We start from the raw sequence: 18,976 nt of genomic DNA on the forward strand, positions 1-18,976 counted from the left end.
TAACTAAATACATGGAAAGAGATTATTCTAGAATAATAATCAAATCTATCTCTATCTCTAAATATAAACTATATCTGGTAATCAAATAATATCCGCTAATAGCCCTCCGCAGTTTGATCGGTCATTGGACAAACGGTCAAACTGGACCTGAAAGACTGAAATAACTGTCGAGAAAGTCCCTTGGTGAAGATATCAGCGTATTGATAAGACGAGGGAACATGCAAAACTCGGATGTGACCAATGCGCATTTTTTCTCGAACAAAATGTATATCTATCTCAATATGCTTCGTCCGTTGATGCTGCACAGGATTGTCAGACAAGTAAACCGCAGAGTCATTGTCATAATAAATCACTGAAGCGTGTTGCAATGGAACGTGTAACTCAAGTAACAAATTGCGGATCCAGGTGGCTTCGGCAACTGCATTAGCAACACCTTTGTGTTCAGCCTCAGCGCTAGATCGAGAAATCGTTGGCTGACGTTTAGACGACCATGAAATCAAGTTATCCCCCAAGAATACACAATATCCGCTTGTGGAACGCCGTGAGTCAGGACATCCGCCCCAATCAGCGTCAGAATAAGCCGTTAATGAGTTCGTTTTAGACCGCACCATACGAATCCCATACTCTAATGTCCCTTGCAAATACCGAACAATACGTTTCATGAAGGCATAATGGGAGTCATGCGGCTCATGCATAAATAAACACACCTGTTGGACAACATAAGAGATATCAGGCCGAGTAAAAGTCAGATACTGAAGGGCCCCGGCAAGACTTCTATATAAAGTCGGGTCATGGAAAAGAGGGCCATCTGTGGCACTCAACTTAGAAGATAAATCAACTAGGGTAGCACACGGTTTGCAATCTGACATAGCAGCGCGTGCCAGATTCTCCTTAGCATATTGAGTCTGGTATAAGAACAGACCTGATGTGCGAAACGGTCTATTAAAAACTTAACCTAACCTAGACACTCTAGTTTTAAATTTATAAATCTAAACTATCCTAATGCTAGACCACTGGACAGGCAAGTGTACCTATCGACTATAGTAAAGCCTAAAGAAGTCCGGATATCGAACCCACAGGACACTAGCGACACCTAAACTAGACTTTGACTAATAACTTAAATAAATATATTTAATTGATTTTTGTGTTTTTTATTATTAAATATAAACAAAAAAAATGCTTAAAATAAAACTGACACGAAAAATAGACACGACAAATAGAACTAGAACTCAAATAGGGAAAATAACTACCTAGGCAAGGAATCCTACTAGTCAACTCGTAAACTCTCGGAATTGGATTTATGATTGGTACCGTATTCTAAATATATGACACTTAAGAAATAACTAAAGTACGCTAGATCACCTCCCGGTCTCACCAACAATACCTAAGAACCCTAAATATTATGTAAACTCAACGGTTTAATGGTTCGGATCACCTCCCGGTCTCACCTTACCTAACTATGCTCAGGTACCCAAAAATTAAATCACCTCCCGGTCTCTATAATCACAAAACACCCTAAGGCGTAAAGGGGTATTTTTATTGAATTCGGTTATAATTCGGATCTGTAAGAATCTAAAGGAATCTAGGGTAACTCACTCCCGTACAATCACTACCCAAACCCGCAAAAGACCAAAACAGGCGACACTTAATTACCTCCCGGTCTCTCAAGTGACAGAATATAAGGTCTCTCTAAACTCTCAATTGCCGTTCCTATGGAATACGTTAACTATAAACCATAAACTAGTTACAAACACACAGTAAGTAACCTAATATGCATCCATACATGAAAGACATTCATAAAGACACATATGGAACAAAAATTGATAATAAATTAATACCAAATACGCATATGCATCACAACCAAATAAAATAAAAACTTTACCAAAACATGAACCAATCAATAAATAATCCAACACAAAAAATAAAACGAGTCTAAAAAGTATTCATCCAAACCCAAGCAGTATAACAGTTTTAGCCAACCATAACAATCAACGAAACAAAGATATAATATATATTTTGGTTCATTGAAAGATATAAATACAGTTCACCTACTAGCCTGAAAAATTGAATAAATTGAGTAGCCTGCTAGCTTGCTTTTTAATTCCTTCTGTGCTCTCGTTAAACCCCAAAAGGGCTGCCCCCTTGATTGACGTCTGCTCTCAATAAAAATATTCTCCTCTGTTAATATATTTTTTTCTCCATGACCTATTTTCAAATTTCCCTTTTCCTTTAAAACGGACTTGCGGTCCATTGATACGAACCCTTTGTCAGCCCACTATTAATTCAATTATGGACAACATATGTTCTCACGTGGGCCTCTTTTACTAACTTGATCCATCTCATTTTTTTTACTTGGATGGTGGACCATATACCTGCACGTCAAGTAAAAAAATTAGTTCAACATTAAAACAATAGAATAATAACAATTTGATTTTATTTATAATGTATGCATATTATTTATTTGGAGAACAATTGGGAATTTGGTCACTTTAATCTTACGATAGTTTCAAACAAACAATTTGAAACTTGAATTTTAATATCCAAACATACAACTATTTATTTTCTTTTTTTTTTACTTGGCCCAAATAAACCGAGAGACTTTAAACCAATAAAAATTGATTATTGTTGAATTAATTTACTCTTTTAGTTCATTATTACTTGAACTCATAAAAATCACAATATGAACCGATTAAGAATAATATTTAATAAAACTTGACCCAAAAATACTTAAAAGTGTAGCAAATATTAATATAATAATACGTATACTTTGGACCACATCAAATATCCCCACACTTAAACCTTTTTCGTCCCTGAAAAAAACTATTTTGCGATGGAATCAGAATTCAAGACTAGTTTTCAAAACATATAGGTTATCTTTTAAGCACAGATAAACGCAAAAACCGTGATTGCCGATATTGTTGTCCACTTAAACCCAGCCACTAGCCTATCAAGCCCCCAATTGCATTAAGCTCTTTAAGTTCAAAAACCACGGCTACACCTACCCCATCTCAGACAAAGAGAGCTAAAAAAACTAGAGTCAAAGCAAACTGGTTTGACAAATCACCATAAGCCAAGGACTCGTTGATGGTACTAATTAGATGCACTCGGTGAAATTTGATGGATGAATGGTCATGTGGATGTCGTACGAGCATACCCTAAATATTATTGGACTTTGTCCTATATATTCCCTAAAAAAATATTTATTGACTTTCATCCATGCATGAAAGACATTCATAAAGACACATATGGTCATTGGGTGAGTCGGGGATGGACGGTCTTGGGTAGGGCCGGAGGTAGCGTGTGACTGTGGGCGTCCAGCTGTAGACGCCGGTTTGGCTGGTAGCAGCCGAGGGGGATTTAGGACGGATTTCCGAGGGCTGCGGAGAATTTGTGGCAGCCGATACGGTGGTGGGATTAGGGCGGTGAGAGTAGGTGATAGGATATGGAGATGTGGAGGATGGGGCACGAGTGTGAGGGGGATTAGGCGCTGGTGGTATGGGGTGCGGGGAACTGTAAAATCGAAGCCGGGGGGTGGGTTTTCATCAAGGAAAGTGTAGGAGGTGAGAGGCGTAGGGCAGGTGAAGGGGAATGTGGCCTCATCAAATGTGACGTGGCGTGAGATAGTAATTTTGCCTGTGGTGGGATCAAAACAACGGTAGCCCCGAAAGTCCGGTGGATAGCCAAGGAAGATGCACCGGATGGAGCTGGTGTGTAGTTTATGTGGTTGGGTTGCCGAGGTGTTCGGGTATCAGGCGCACCCAAATACCCATAAATGATCATATGTGGGATGAAGAAGGTAAAGGGCGAATGTTGGGGTATAAAAGTTGAGGCGTTTTGTTGGTAGGATGTTTTGGAGATAGGCTGCAGTGTGTAACGCTTCAACCCAAAAGGAAGGTGGGAGATGAGCGTGTATCAAAAGGGAGCGAATGATGTCGTTAAGGCGATGAATCATGCGTTCCGCATAACCATTTTGTGATGAGGTTTGTGGGCATGAAAAACGGAATAAAAGGCCGTGTTTGGTGGCAAAGTTTTTAAAGGCATTATTGTCAAACTCACCCCCAAGGTCACACTGAAAAGTTTTTATGTGTCGGTTAAATTATGTAGCAATGAGGCTGTGAAATTTAACAAATGTTGGGAAGGTTTCAGATTTATATTTTAGTGGGTAGACCCAGATAAAATGGGAATAATTATCAACTAAAACCATGTAGTATTTGTACCCAGATTTACTGAGCACAGGTGATGTCCACAAGTCACAATGAATTATATCAAAAGGTGCAAATGTAAAAGATGAGGAAGCATAAAAAGGAAGTCTTTTACTATTGGATAGTTGACATGAATGACAAAAAGTTTTGGTTTTATTACATGAGAAATTGAAAGTACGAAAAAGATCATCTTAAACTTGAGCGCCGGGGTGGCCTAGACGATCATGCCAAGGCCGGGAAGTAGTGGTGATAAAGCTGGTTTGGGTTGGAAGCTCTGGTTTGGTTATTGGATAGAGATCCCCGGTGCTATTGTGGCGGGATAGGAGGCGCCCAGTTGGAAGTTCCTTCAAAGAAAAACCAAAGGGGTCAAATTCTATTGAAACATTGTTATCACGAGTAAAACGACGAACTGAAATTAACTTTTTAATAATTTGGGGGCAATGTAAGATATTAGGTAGGACATAGGTGCGATTGGGTAGGGATAGGTAACCTGTTCCAGACCCATGAATTGGTAAAGAAACGCCATTGCCAACTAAAAGTTTACTACAAACAGGAAAAGAGTCGGGTTTTTGAATCATACCTTGATCATTGGTAGCATGCCCTCCTGCTCCAGAATCCATTATAGTTTTTGGGTCATAACTGAGATGCATAGAGCTCATGGCTGCACCAATATCCGAGGGACATAAGGCATTGTACGCGGCCTGTGGGGCAGAACCGGAAGGGCTGAAGTGGTTCTATGGTGGGCCGAAACCTGGTGGAGTAGAGGGAGGCGGAGAAAACATGGACTGAGGTAAACCAGCAGAGTAGTTCTGGGCCGAAGGGTACTGGGCTGTTGTATAGTGGGCTGATGAGTGATTATGTGGCTGCTGAAAAGGGGTAGGTGGTGGGTTAGAGGATTGGGTTGGGTAGGGACATGGAGGGGTATTCCACCAGGCCCATTGGGGGTAAGATTGTTGTTGGGGAGTCCAGTTTTGTTGGTAGTATTGCTGTCCCTGGCCACGGCCAGAACCTCTTCCGCGTCCACCCCGATAGGAGCGACCATGTCCTCGACCCCGGCCACCGCGGTAGTAGGTTGTTTGGTTTTGGTTTTGTGAAGGATGGGTAGGGCCGTGAGTGGGGTAGGGGTTGTGGATATTAGGTGAGTTTGAGGTATTGTTTTGGGTCATTAACACAGAATTGGTAGATTTTTGTCGGGCCTCAAGACGTATTACCTCATCATTCAGCATGCTTCTGGCCAAGTCCTAGTCCACATTATTAGCATTGATCAAGGAAGCGGTTGTATCAAATTCAGCTGGTAGGCCTCGTACAAGTTGTAACACCAGGCGGTCTTCGGTAACTGGATGGTCCACGTCTTCCAATTGATTAGCAAGGTCCTTCAGTTGTTGGCAATAGTCATCCAACGATGAACAAGCCGAAAGAGCCATGTTGCAGAATTTTGTTTCTAAGGCACCCGTGCGTGCCTTTTTGTTACTTAAAAACTTCTTTTCTAACTTCAACCAAGCGGCACGTGCAGTGGATTCATTCTCCATAACGCTGGAGAGGAGATCATCTGAAATAGTGCTGAAAATCCATTGTAAAACAAGAGCGTCTAATTCTTTCCATGGGGAGTACTCTGGAGAATCAGCGGCGGGTGGTGGGGTGTTGTCAATGTGATTCAGAACCTGATAAGCCGTGGCATGCAGTCGAAACAGCTTGACCCAGGCACTGTAGGTGAGTTTCTTGCCATCTAAGTTTCGTATTTTGCTTTGTATATTAGTGACCGAATAAGCGGGGTGCAAGGCAGGTTTGGGAACAGACGCGGAGGTGCCATGCTGTTCTGGTTTGTCGTCCGTAGCCATAAGGGTTGATCGAAAAAGAAAAGAAAGAAAAGGAAGATGACATGAGGCTACGGTGATTGATAAGGGTCAGCCGAAGCTGTGGTTAGTCGGAAAAGAAGAAGGGAGGCGATAGGGTTAAGAGCCGAAGCTGTGGCTGTGATACCATAAAAGTTCTTACGGTTTGTTATTATTGAATGAATCATATTACATGGAGGAGGGTCATATATATAGACCCTAGGAATAACAAACCCTAACTAAATACATGGAAAGAGATAATTCTAGAATAATAATCAAATCTATCTCTAAATATAAACTATATCTGGTAATCAAATAATATCCGCTAATATCTATTAGCTCATTCATGTCTTCACCAACGTTTCTGGCACTTTGCCTTCGAGACAGCCGTTTACCTAATCAATCGGCTTCCCTCACGTGTCTCCTCAAACAAATCTCCATTTGAACACGTTTTTCACCGTAAACCTGATTACTCTTTTCTAAGAGTTTTTGGTTCGCAATGTTTTCCTTATTTTCCCCATACAACCGTCACAAAATCGAGTTCCGTTCTACTCCTTGTGTCTTTCTTGGCTATAGCCTTTCTCATCATGGCTATCGGTGTTTTGATCCTTCCACTGAACGTATTTACATTGCTCGGCATGTTCGATTTAATGAACATGTCTTTCCGTATACACCTTCACCAAAGCCGAACCCATCTCCACCTACATCCTCCCCGTACATCTCTATCTTTCCTAATCCACCGCCCGGTTTCTCACCAGAACCTAACTCACCAGCCCCGACCTCTTCCCCAGCCAACGAACCATCTCCACCACCTTCACCATCTCACCCGTCTCATGCTAACCCTACCACCACGGCCCAACCCTCTGCTGCCCAAACTGCCCAACCCTCGGCTGCCCAAACAGCCCATCCCTCGGCTGCCCAGCCTGCGCCCACGGCTGCCCAACAACCACCAGCCCCTCCCCCTATGGATGCTCGTTCAAGACCCCCCCCCCAACCTCAGACAACACCCTAAACGACCAGATCGGTATAACCCGGCCGCTTACCTAGCTAAGACCACCTCCTTCTTACCCATTGAACCAACCAGCTTTACTATTGCCAACAAATATGCTGAATGGCGTCATGCTATGTCCGAAGAATTGGACGCGCTTCACAAAAATGGCACATGGACTCTTGTGCCTCCTGTTCCTAACGCTAATATTGTTGATTGTAAATGGGTTTACAGGTTAAAAACTGATGAACATGATAACATCAGCAGGTTCAAGCCAGATTGGTTGCGAAAGGCTTTCATCAACAACATGGCGTGGACTATCATGAGACGTTTAGTCCTGTAATCAAACCCGCCACAATTCGGACCATATTGTCCTTGGCTGTTACGAACAAATGGTCCCTGAGACAACTGGATATTCAGACCGCTTTTCTGCATGGTGATCTTGTGGAAACCATCTATATGCGCCAACCGCAGGGGTTCGTTGATCCTACAAAACCGGATCATATTTGTTTTTTGCACAAATCCTTATATGGCGTTAAACAGGCTCCCCGCGCCTGGTTTAACAAACTGTCTAGTGCTCTTCATCAGTTGGGGTTCTTTGGGTCCAAAACTGACCCATCGTTGTTCATTCTCCATTCTTCGGGTTCTCTGGTTTATCTCCTGGTTTATGTGAATGACGTCATCATTACCGGTAACAATCCAGAGACGGTTGACAAGCTCATTACCCGCCTCAATTCACTTTTTGCTCTTAAAGATTTTGGGAAACTACATTATTTTCTCGGGGTGGAGGTTGTTCACAAGAAATCAGATTTGGTTCTTTCCCAATGAAAATATATTTACGCTATTTTACATTGGGCGGGCGTGGCTGACTACAAACCAATTTCCACTCCTATGCACACCTCTCATGTCTTACTTCCTGATAATAGTCCTCTCTTGGACGATCCCTCTCGGTATAGACAAACAGTTGGCGCCCTTCAGTACGCGACCCTTACTCGTCCTGATATTGCGTTTGCAGTCAATCGGGTGTGTCAGTTCATTCATGCTCCAACGGAAAATCACTGGGCTGTTGACAAACGCCTCTTGCGTTATTTACAGGGTACTATGAATACGGGTCTTTGGTTTCGTCACAACACGGACTATCGGCTACAAGCCTTCTCTGATTCTCACTGGACCACTAATGTGCAGGCCTTCTCTGATTCTGACTGGGCTGTTTGTCCAATCGATCGTCGCTCCACGGGGGGATTTGCTATATACTTGGGTTCAAACCTCATCTCCTGGTCAGCTCGCAAACAGCAAACAGTTTCTCGCTCTTCAACTGAATCAGAGTACAAGGCCATTGCTGATACTGTTGCAGAATTAATTTGGCTAAAGTCTCTTCTTCGTGAACTTGGCTTACAAAGCGAGGCACCGACACTTTGGTGTGACAATCTTGGTGCCACATATCTCACCGCCAATCCGGTGTTTCATGCCTGTACTAAACATATTGAGGTTGACTACAACTTTGTTCGTGAACAGGTTACTCAAGGCCATCTCAATGTCAAGTTTATTTCAACCAATGATCAAGTAGCTGATATCTTTACGAAGCCCTTGTCTTCTCAAAAGTTTGAGTTTTTGCGGTCCAAGTTGCAGATTGCTAACCGACCTGAACTTGCGGTGGAATATTAGACTATGTCGGCTATAGTTTCAGTTTATTATTATTAAGTTCTATATTGTATAAGGTATCTAAGTGTATTTAGTATCTCTATATAATTGGTTGTAATCGTATCTCATTAATTTAATAATACTGATTATCTTTTCATAACTGATTGTTGTTTTCATGCATTGCAATTGTATTAGGTTTCGCCTGCATCGAATTATGTCTAGTTACTAATTAGTATTTCTGTTATTTGAAGGTTGATAATAAGGAGGTGCGCCTGCGAAGAACAATCAGTACTAAAAAAGATGAATATTTTTTGGATGGGAAGCATATAGCGTACGTGAGTTCAACTTAATTAATAATTTGTTTTCTTCTGTCTTTCAACCTACTCTTCATGAATTCTCTTTTGTAGGAAAACCGAAGTTATGAATATGTTGGAAAGCGCTGGATTCTCTTGTTCCGATCCATATTACGTTGTGCAACAGGGCAAAGTATGACATCTGTTTTTGATTCTCGAAGTTTATATTATTAATGATCACGCATGCATATATTGCAGATAGCAGCATTGACTTTAATGGAAGACTCGGAACGACTGTATGTACTGAAGGAAATTGGCGGTACTCATGTTTATGAAGAGCGTCGTCGTGAAAGCTTGAAAATCATGAAAGAAACTGGCAAGTGATTGTAATTAAGAAATCCATTTCTTGCATTTGGTGAATGCTTTCTTATAATTTTTTAAATATCAGGAAATAAGAGAAAGCAGATAATTCAAGTCGTGCAACATTTAGATGAGAGATTAAGAGAGCAAGATGAAGAGAAAGCTGAGTTGAACAAGTATCAGTAGCTTGATGAACAAAGAAAGTCTCTAGAATATACCATTTATGACAAAGAAGTTAATTATGCACGTAAAGAATTGGCCGAGGTAGTAATTTCTTAAATGTCTTTTGCTTATTAAGAACTGAACGAAAGAAATTAATGATGCACGTCGGGAATTGACTAAGTTCTCAAACTTTATTTTTCTAAGATCAAGTACCTCCAACTAAACGAAAAAGTGGCAAAGTTTAGGGACTATCATGCATAAAAGAATCGCTTTCTCCTCAAACTTAAACAAAGTAAAGGATTTATTTTAATGCAAAAAAATTGGTTTTATGCATACAAAACAAAGTCAAGGGCTTGGTTTTAAAATATGCGCATCAAGAGTGCATAATGCGCGCATCACATGACGCAATTTCATGATGCATGATGTTACATCACGGGAATTTTGGGCCAAAAATGACAACTCTCCAAAGTTAAGGGACTAATCCTGCCAAATTCAAACTCCAAAGTTAAAAATGAAAAATCTGTTTTCTTGTCCTATCGCGCTACGCGATGGGGCTTGGTCAAACCTTCTGGAAGGGTCAACAGCGATACGTGATCGTTGGTTGAACCTACGTCATCGCGTGTCGCGATGACGTGTCCCGACACCTCTAGCACAAGACTGCCACGCGTCCACACGTGGCACACCTCTCGCCACGTGTCCCGACACGTGGCAACACGTGGCACATCGTCCGCCACTTGTTAACACGTGGCACACCGTCTGCCACGTAGCAACACGTGGCAGACCTACGTGGTGACGATGCAAAGCTACATCGCGCTACGCGATGGGTGACAAGGAGCCTATCGCGTATCGCGATAGGATCCAAATTTTTGCCTATAAATAGCAGGTCCGGGGTCTTCACAATTCACACCAAACTCAGCTTACAACTCTCTCTCTAAACATCTCTCTAAAACTCGAAATTCGTGCCAACGATCCACCTCGAAAACCGTGCCCCGATTCCTCGATAAACGTGCCATACCTCGATATTCGTACCACTCCCCGAGGACGTTCCGAGCAAGAAGGTGGTGTCGTTCTTACAACCCGACGATCACCTCGAAGTGCGTGCCGAGAAGATTGGGTGTCTCGATTTGCATGCCGAAGTGAAGTGACGATCAAGTCGAGTGTTGAAAAGGCTAAGCGGCGTAGAAGTGCTGCTCGAGTATCTAGGGAATAATAAGCCGAGAAAAGGTAAGGCTTACTACCCGACTAAAATAATAATAAAATATTATAAAGGCTTAATGCCCTAAGTCAGAATTATGCTCGATGTTTATGGAAAGAAATTATATAACAAAGAAAAGAAAATAAAGAAATATGGAAGTGTGTATATATATATGTGTGTGTGAAATATATATAATTCTTTGTTATGAATATTATATAAGTAATAAAGGATATTCTTACATGATAAAAGAAAAAGAATACGTTTCTTAGAAAAGAAGAAACGTCGGGTTTTTATAATAAACTAAAGGTTTATAAATATTGCTTTTAAAACTAAAGGTTTTAAAGTAAAAGAAAAGAACTAAAGGTTCATCGAGGTAATAAGACTAAAGGTCTTAAGCCGGATTGTATATCCGACTAATAAAAGTTATACTCGTACTATAGGTGCGAGATAGCAAGAAAGATTACGCAAGGACGGTGTTGGAAACCGATCCCGATCAAAGGTGAATACGCCCCACTTTTACAAACTTGTTTTCAAATAAATAAACGTGTTATGTGTAAAACTTTACATGAGACTAAGTGTCTCTAAAAATATTATTAATAAGAGTAAAAGCCTAGCCCTCAGGCTGTAGTATACGTTTGTCTGGATCCTTACATATGTGGTAAAATGCGGTGGGCACATCCCACCACGCCTGGCCACGACCTCCAGCCACAATTGGCCGAACTATGTTCGAGTGAGAATGACCTTGTGTATATTTATGGTACCTAAGTACGTCGGGACGCTGCGGTGTCTTGCTGGGGTGACCTAGGTAGAGGCTCGAGTTTATAATGATGTTGTTTTAACTTTATTATTCCTAAGCCAAGATGGGCCGAGGCACGCGTAACCCTCGAGGGGTAACAAAGTAAAAGAAAAATGTTTTCGCGTCAGCACATTCACCAGTATTCGTTGCTAACGTATTTTTATAACATTTTGCAGGTAACCAAGATTAGAGCTAAGGGACGAAGGCTCAAGAATCCGATGGCTCGGATAATTTTTGTTAAATGTTAGTATAACTAAAATGGTGGTTTTGTAAACTTAAAACAAGTAAACACAAATGGAACTTGTTTCCATCTTTTGTAATGTAAATATTTTATAACTTTGATCCTTATATTTTATAAGTCTTCCGTTAATTAACCGTAACTCTGATTTATTTACAAATGTGGTACCAACTGTCGAGTCACACGCCTAGGCCTAGTATGGGGGTGTGACAAATGCTTCACATGATATGATTTTATGCGTTTAATCGTGCGTTACATGATACGATCTAATGCAGAGATTTATGCAGTTGAGCAGTATTTGAACATATTGGATCATTGACTGCAATAAATGTGAGTTTTTCAAATCTGATTTAACAAATCTGACCATTTATTGAGCAATGAGTCTGAGTATTCGAACAAATTAGACCAGAGATGAAAAGAATGTATTATATATTAGTGTTTATAAGTTAACGAGTTCAAACGCTCTTAAAAACCAAGGTTGAAGCCTGAAGGACTTAATTGTGCAAAACACGGAAGTCTTTAAATTTTGCTGGTCGGTCAAGAATATTTATAATTATGTCATGACGCCTAATGTAAACAATGTTGCCAAATTTAGGTGGACAAGGAGCAAAATGCTATTTCTAAGGAATTATATACAAAGAATAATTCATCAGTCAAGAACGAGGAAGAAGTAAAGAAATTAGATAGGATGTATAAAAATCTCACTAGAGAGATACAAGGTCTAAACCGAGAAAAAGAGGCAATCGAGAAGCAACACACAAAAGCTATTAAAAAGCACATAGAAGTTGAGCTTGATGTCAAAGACCTTGAGGAGAGAATCAAGGCCAGTAATATATCCGAGGTATTATGGCCTTGTTAATACATTACATAAGCATTTTCATTGTAAATGTGCATTATTTTTAATTATGAAACGAGTTGTTTTGAAAGAAGGTGAAAGTTGAAAGGTAGTTTCGTAAAAGAGTCAAAATATAGATTATTTGGTATGTTTATTTAGTATGGTAAGCTTATTAAGGGTTAGTTAGTTAGTTCCTAGTTTAAGAAGTCATGTTTTTAAAGCTGTTTGTTAAGTTTAAACAGAAGGTTAGGATTATATTTTTTAGTGTGCAAGCTTTATTCAGTTATAATGAAAGAGTCATGGTTAGTGTCTAATTAAATTAAGACAACACAATTACACTACCAGATTATCTCCGGTTTGATCTAGTCTTTTATATGAAAGTTTATGCTGTAGGATGAAGCTGAAGAGCAGCTTCTACGCAGAGAAATCCAGCAATCAACAGCTGAGCTAAACAAAATTAGGCCGTTGTATGATGATCAAGTTAAACAGGAGGATGCTATCACAAAAGGGTACTTTTTTTTAGTGTTTCACAACACGAAGAATCTGGATATATATATTTTATGTTTTCTAAATCAGCTGAACTTCACACAGTTTTGTTAGCGGATACTCTCTCAGATAATGTGAAAGTTGTGTTGGTTGTTTTCTTCTCAGTCTCTACTTTAATTCTTACTTAGTGTTTACGCGTTGAACTGCTTACATGATAGAATTATGTTACACGAAAAGCAGCTCAGCATACTCTATCAGAAACAAGGGCGTGCAACTCAGTTTCGTTCTAAAGCTGCACGTGATGAATGGCTTCAAAGTGATATTGATAAGTATGAAAAGGTTCTGTCTTCAAATGAGGATCAGGTAATCGTTATACTACTGTGTATGCATTAGGAGATGTTAAAGATAACATACTTATTATTATATTGCTTAATCTAGTCAATAATTTGGATTTGATTAAAAGCTGTTGTGAGATCTCATTTCTGGAATATCTTCTTCTTTTTTTAGTACGTTACAGGAAAACCGACTCAAGGATGAAATTGCTAAACTTGAAAGTGATTTGGCAGCACAGACTGAATATGTCGAAGTTCGTGAAACAGGCATAACCGCCTTAGAAGCTCGAATATCAAGTTGCCGTCAAGGTTTTAATAAGCGAAAGGCGAAGAGAGACGAGCTTCATGATAAGCGAAAGTACACTTATACTCTTTGTTCTATATAATCTATTGGACTTGTCATTTGCTAGGGGTGTGAAACAGTACAACACCGGACCAAAACTGACTTTAACTATTGGAACCGAGAACCAAACAGTAGTTTGGGCTAGGGTTTAATTATATGTACCAGATACTGAAGTTTGTTACTTCTTCAGGTCTTTGTGGGGGACAGAAAGTGAACTTAATGCTGAAATTGAGCGTCTTAAAGCGGAAGTTGTGAAGGCAGAAAAAGCTTTAGATCATGCTACTGCTGGGGTATGTTAACTTGTACGTATTATGAAAATCTTTATTAGGCATGTGATATGATTTTGATCTTAAAACATGATTACTGTAACTAATAGCGTAGTTTATGTCCTTGTGTTTAGGTCTAGATGCACAGCTTTCTCTATTTTAGCTCATTGCGGTTAAGAGTAAAGTTTAAATATTTAATGTGGTGAATTGTTTTAAAAACTGATCTAGATGCGTAGCTACGTACATAAAAAGGTGTGTGCGCATGCACATGCGGACTTGTGTGATTGTACATTAGATATGAATACTGATATTTCTAGATATATTAGCGTCGATTTTTTTCTTGATTTAGGTGGGTTGAAGAAAATAAAAGTGTTTTTAGGTAGTATAGTAGAATTAGATTGCTTTTAGGTAATCCTCCATTTGAAATGGCGGATTACATGTACACGCAAGCATGCTTTCCACGTGTATCTCCAAGTCGGATGCCATGTCAACGGGTAATACACGTGGAATCCTCTATTTGAGATAGAGGATTATATAAACTCATTATACCACCATTTACCATGGACTTACCATATGGAGTCTCCTTTTTTACCTCCTGGACATGTGTCACAATCCCTGAAATCCTCCATCTCAAATAGAGGATTGTCAGACAAGGAATATATGTTAATAACTCTCGTGAATGAATTGTATTCAACATTTGGAATCAGTAAATGTTATATTTGTCACCATAAAAATGTATTCAACTTTCTCGTATATAAAACCTTTTTTCATGAGTGAGTTATCTGCATTGGAATTTTAAAATGTAACCCTAGGAATCCTCCATCTTTACATTTAAATATATGATTATAACTATTCTTTACACACTCTTAATACAATATTAATTAACTTTTAATGTCAACGAATATGTTACATTTACGTATAGTTAGTTAGGAGCTGAGATAAAATAACAATAGATTTTATAAATTCTTCACTTCATTTTTAATATAATACATTACTTCATTTTTAATATGGAAAACTGATGCAGCGGTAAAACGAAAACGAAGATCGAATCACGTTGATTCAGTGAATACCCGTGATGAACCTTAAAACCCCAAATCCCACCCAAATGTCAAAGATCAAGGGAAAATAAAGTGAAAAATCTTTATTATCAAAAGAGAAAATTGCCAAATGAGTCCCTCTGGTCTTTCTACGGAGTCACAATTAGTCCCTGCCAGAAATTATGAACTTCTTACATCCCCATGGTTTACAAACTGAACTATATGAGTCCTTCCGTCTAACGTCTGTTAAGTTATTTATCCAAATAAGCATGAAATTACTCTCTTACCCTTACTGATTATAACAAATAAATTATGCCTTTTTCTTGTTCACTGGTCAATTCACAGATCCATCTTGTTCAGCTATGGAACCCTAACAACCATTCTTGTTCATCGATCAGGTAATCCTCCAGCCCGTTATCGCCTTGTTCACAGCCCGTCAACAGCCCGTCAAGCAACCCTCCAGCAGCCGCAATTATTCCGGCGACCTTTAATTATTCCGGCGACCTTTACAGTCAACGCCGGCGCCGGCGCTGCCCTTCAGCCGTTCAATATAACCTGTTGCTATGCTCTTTTTATGCTGTAATGATGTTTTTTATGCTGCAAATGTTGTTTTTAATGCTGCAAATGATGTTTTTTGTCCTGTAAATTGTTGTTTTTATGTTGTTAAAGCTGTAAATGCTGTATTTGTTGCTGTTAATGCTGTATTTGTTGTTATTAATGATGTAAATGTTATATTTGTTGCTGTTAATGCTGTAAATGTTGTATTTGTTGCTGTTAATGTTGTATTTGTTGCTGTTAATGCTGCAAATGTTGTTTTTAATGTTGTTGAATGGCTGAAGGGCAGCGCCGGCGCCGTTGCTGACTGTAAAGGTCGCCGGAATAATTAAAGGTCGCCGGAATACTTGCGGCTACTGGAGGATTGCTTGACGGGCTGTGAACAAGGCGATGACGGGCTGCTTGACGGGCTGGAGGATTACCTGATAGATGAACAAGAATGGTTGTTAGGGTTCCATAGCTGAATAAGGTGGATCTGTAAATTGATCAGTGAACAAGAAAGAGGCATAATTTATTTGTTATAATCAGTAAGGGTAGGAGAGTAATTTCATGCTTATTTGGATGGATAACTTAACAGATGTTAGACGGAGGGACTCATATAGTTCAGTTTGTAAACCATGGGGATGTAAGAAGTTCATAATTTCTGGCAGGGAGTAATTGTGACTCCGTAGAAAGACCACAGGGACTCATTCGGCAATTTTCTCTTTATCAAAATTCAAGTCTGATTTTTCACATTACACATACTGAATATAAGTAGATCTTCTAATACGGATTGGGCAAAAAAAAGCCATGGGCCAAACACAAAAATAAAAACATAAAAACTGCTAAAAAAACATAAAAAGGCCCAAAACTTTATTTAGAAGGTGTTTTTAGGCTTTGGACAGTGGCCCATAACGTGCTCCTCGTCTCAAGCTTCGATTTGACTGTTAATGGGCCTGAAACGGAGCTTCGTGGGCCAAGTTATACCCGTTTTCATGGGTCACCTTTTGTAATGCGATTTTAGGTCTTTAGAAACATAATGGCCCGGTCTTCTATACTTGGGCCCACATCAAAAACCCTTCTCATGTGGGTTTTCCATACATTGTTTTTAATGTAATGTATAAAATCTATCTTTATTTTATCTCAGCCCCTAACTAACTATATGTAAATTTAACATATTCGTTGACATTAAAAGTTAATTAATATTGTATTAAAAGTGTGTAAAGAATAGTTATAATCTGTAAGGCCAAAAAGTGTGGTTTGCGATATCAATTTACGAAACCCGTTAATTATATTATGGTCAAGAAAATAATTAAAGCCGACGAGAAAACCAGACACGAAACGTGAGCTTTGGGAACGCGCGTTTAGCTTCAACGGGATCAGGCTTCTAGAATGTTTGTATTTGGCTATATATATATATGCCTTCTGTATTTCATTTTAGTGTGTGTTTGATGTTGTAAATCACCACCCAAGGGGAGCTCACCTTGGGTGGGTCGGTTTTAGTTTAATGTATTAATCTTTTACCGATAACGAGATCGATTACTATCCTTATTATATTTATATTATTTTGTTCGGTCGTTTGATTTACCACACCCGTCTCGACACGTTTATCGATAGTAAAACCGTTCGGTGGTCGTTTTTGGACCTACATAATCCTATCTTTAAATGTAAAGATGGATGATTCCTAGGGTTATATTTTAAATGTCCAATACAGATAATTCACTCATAAAAAAAGGTTTTATTCACGAGAAAGTTGAATACATTTTATGGTGACAAATATGACATTTACTGATTCCAAATTGAAGAAACGTGGATCTACTCACTGGTAGCAGATCTACTTTCCTCGGGTATGATTAAACTGTTTCACCGATGGTTCCTTTGAATCCGTGTTCTTCCACCTACAAAATGAACAGCGCCGTTACTTACCCCTCAGAAAGGGACAGAGGGGTCCTCTTTGGGGTAACCCTCCGGCGTGAGAATCAGTATCTTTGTGGAGAAGATAATAAAGTGTGAGTCAGTGAAATCTCCAGAGTATTGCTGAATCGCTCTTGATTATGTGACTGTGTGTTTTCTGTAACTGACTGTGAGTGAATACAATTCAATATGATTGAATGTGATATCACTGCTTGTAACTGTCAATGATTGAGTGTGAATGAATGTGTCATCAAAGTGGAGTTGATGCTGTATTTATAGTGCTAGGGTTTCCACTGGCTGGGCTCAGCCTCGTTGGCCTCCTCCAATCGCACTGCGCCACGTGTCCTCTGGGACACCTGGCGCTTTCTCGTTGGTTGAAATCATGTGGTAGCACATGTGTCATGCTGAGTTGTCGACCTTTTATTTGGCAGCTGTCAACATCAGCATATTCTTACTCCTTAAAAAGATGCCTTCTAGAAGAGTGTCTGACGTGCACAATCAAGGTTGCCCTGATCCTGATTTGGATAAGGACGAGGTTGATTATGTGTACGTGTGATATGCGCCCATCCTGAGAATGCGCGAAGTCTTCTTTTTATTCTCACGCGCAGATATTTCATGCGCAGGTGTGATATGCACGAGCGTGTGATATGCGCCGCGCGCTGGTGCGCCACGCGCATATGTGACGCGCGAGCATATGTGATGTGCAAGAGCATGCGATATGCGCCGCGCGCATATGTGATGCGCGAGCATATGATGCCTGAGCATGTTTTGTATGCGCGATGCGCCTGGGTTTTGGCTTTGTGCCTTCATAATGTCTTTATCTTGTGGGTTGACCCGCCTTGCTTGGTGTTGAGGCGGGTACATACCTCTTCAAGCCCCCCCAGTCTAATGTGTGTCTTATCTTGCGCGAGCGTGGTAAGATAGATATTAGACTCACTGAATTGTCCTTTTATAGGGGGTTTTGTCGTTTTCTTGGTTGTTTCCATCGTCGCGCGAAGTTCTATCCATTTGGTTGAAAACGAAAGGTCCAAACACGTGGTTGGTTGGTGATGACGTGCGCCGTAAACGTGTCAGACGTTTCGTGTGCTCGAGGTGCTACAGTTGCCTTTCACGTCCCCTCACACAGCTGTCTTGAACACGTGTCGCACTCGCATTGGTTAGTACCTGCGAGTGGGGGCGCGTCTCTGTTCCGTGGCAGGTCGGTTACATCTTTTTGTCCCCTCACACAGCTGTTAGGGACACGTGTCGCGCCTTCGTTGGGTTGCCCCTGCGAGTGGGGGCGCGTGAAACCCGATCAGCTGCCACATTTCTCTCTCCTGGGCCTATAAAAGCAGGCCCTTAGGAAATTTTTATCTTCATCTTCATTGTTGCTAAAATTCAAATTTCTGCTTTCACATTCTGATTTGAGTGTTTACATCGATTCGAATCCTCGATTATCGGCTATTACAGTTGTATGTCTGATAGTTCATACTCGTCTAGCCCTTCAATCACCTCCGTTGCCTCTCGAAGACGCCGTGTGAAA

At 40.2% G+C, this 18,976-nt stretch overlaps 1 pseudogene across 1 annotated transcript in view; it reads left to right on the plus strand.

The window, feature by feature from the left end:
* Window positions 1–18,976, plus strand: part of LOC143530282 (structural maintenance of chromosomes protein 3-like) — a 48,788-nt pseudogene that overhangs the window by 3,329 nt on the left and 26,483 nt on the right. The window contains exons 6-14 of the transcript XR_013134828.1: window positions 8,915–8,994; window positions 9,071–9,149; window positions 9,215–9,332; window positions 9,405–9,580; window positions 12,303–12,548; window positions 12,936–13,051; window positions 13,247–13,391; window positions 13,546–13,718; window positions 13,894–13,993. The product of XR_013134828.1 is annotated as a structural maintenance of chromosomes protein 3-like (transcript). The remainder of the gene's footprint in view (window positions 1–8,914; window positions 8,995–9,070; window positions 9,150–9,214; window positions 9,333–9,404; window positions 9,581–12,302; window positions 12,549–12,935; window positions 13,052–13,246; window positions 13,392–13,545; window positions 13,719–13,893; window positions 13,994–18,976) is intronic.

The sequence above is a fragment of the Bidens hawaiensis genome, unplaced genomic scaffold, assembly GCF_021521415.1.
Source record: "Bidens hawaiensis isolate Kalapana, Puna unplaced genomic scaffold, B.hawaiensis_p1.1 tig00008883_1, whole genome shotgun sequence".
In the NCBI taxonomy this organism is placed as follows: domain Eukaryota; kingdom Viridiplantae; phylum Streptophyta; class Magnoliopsida; order Asterales; family Asteraceae; genus Bidens; species Bidens hawaiensis.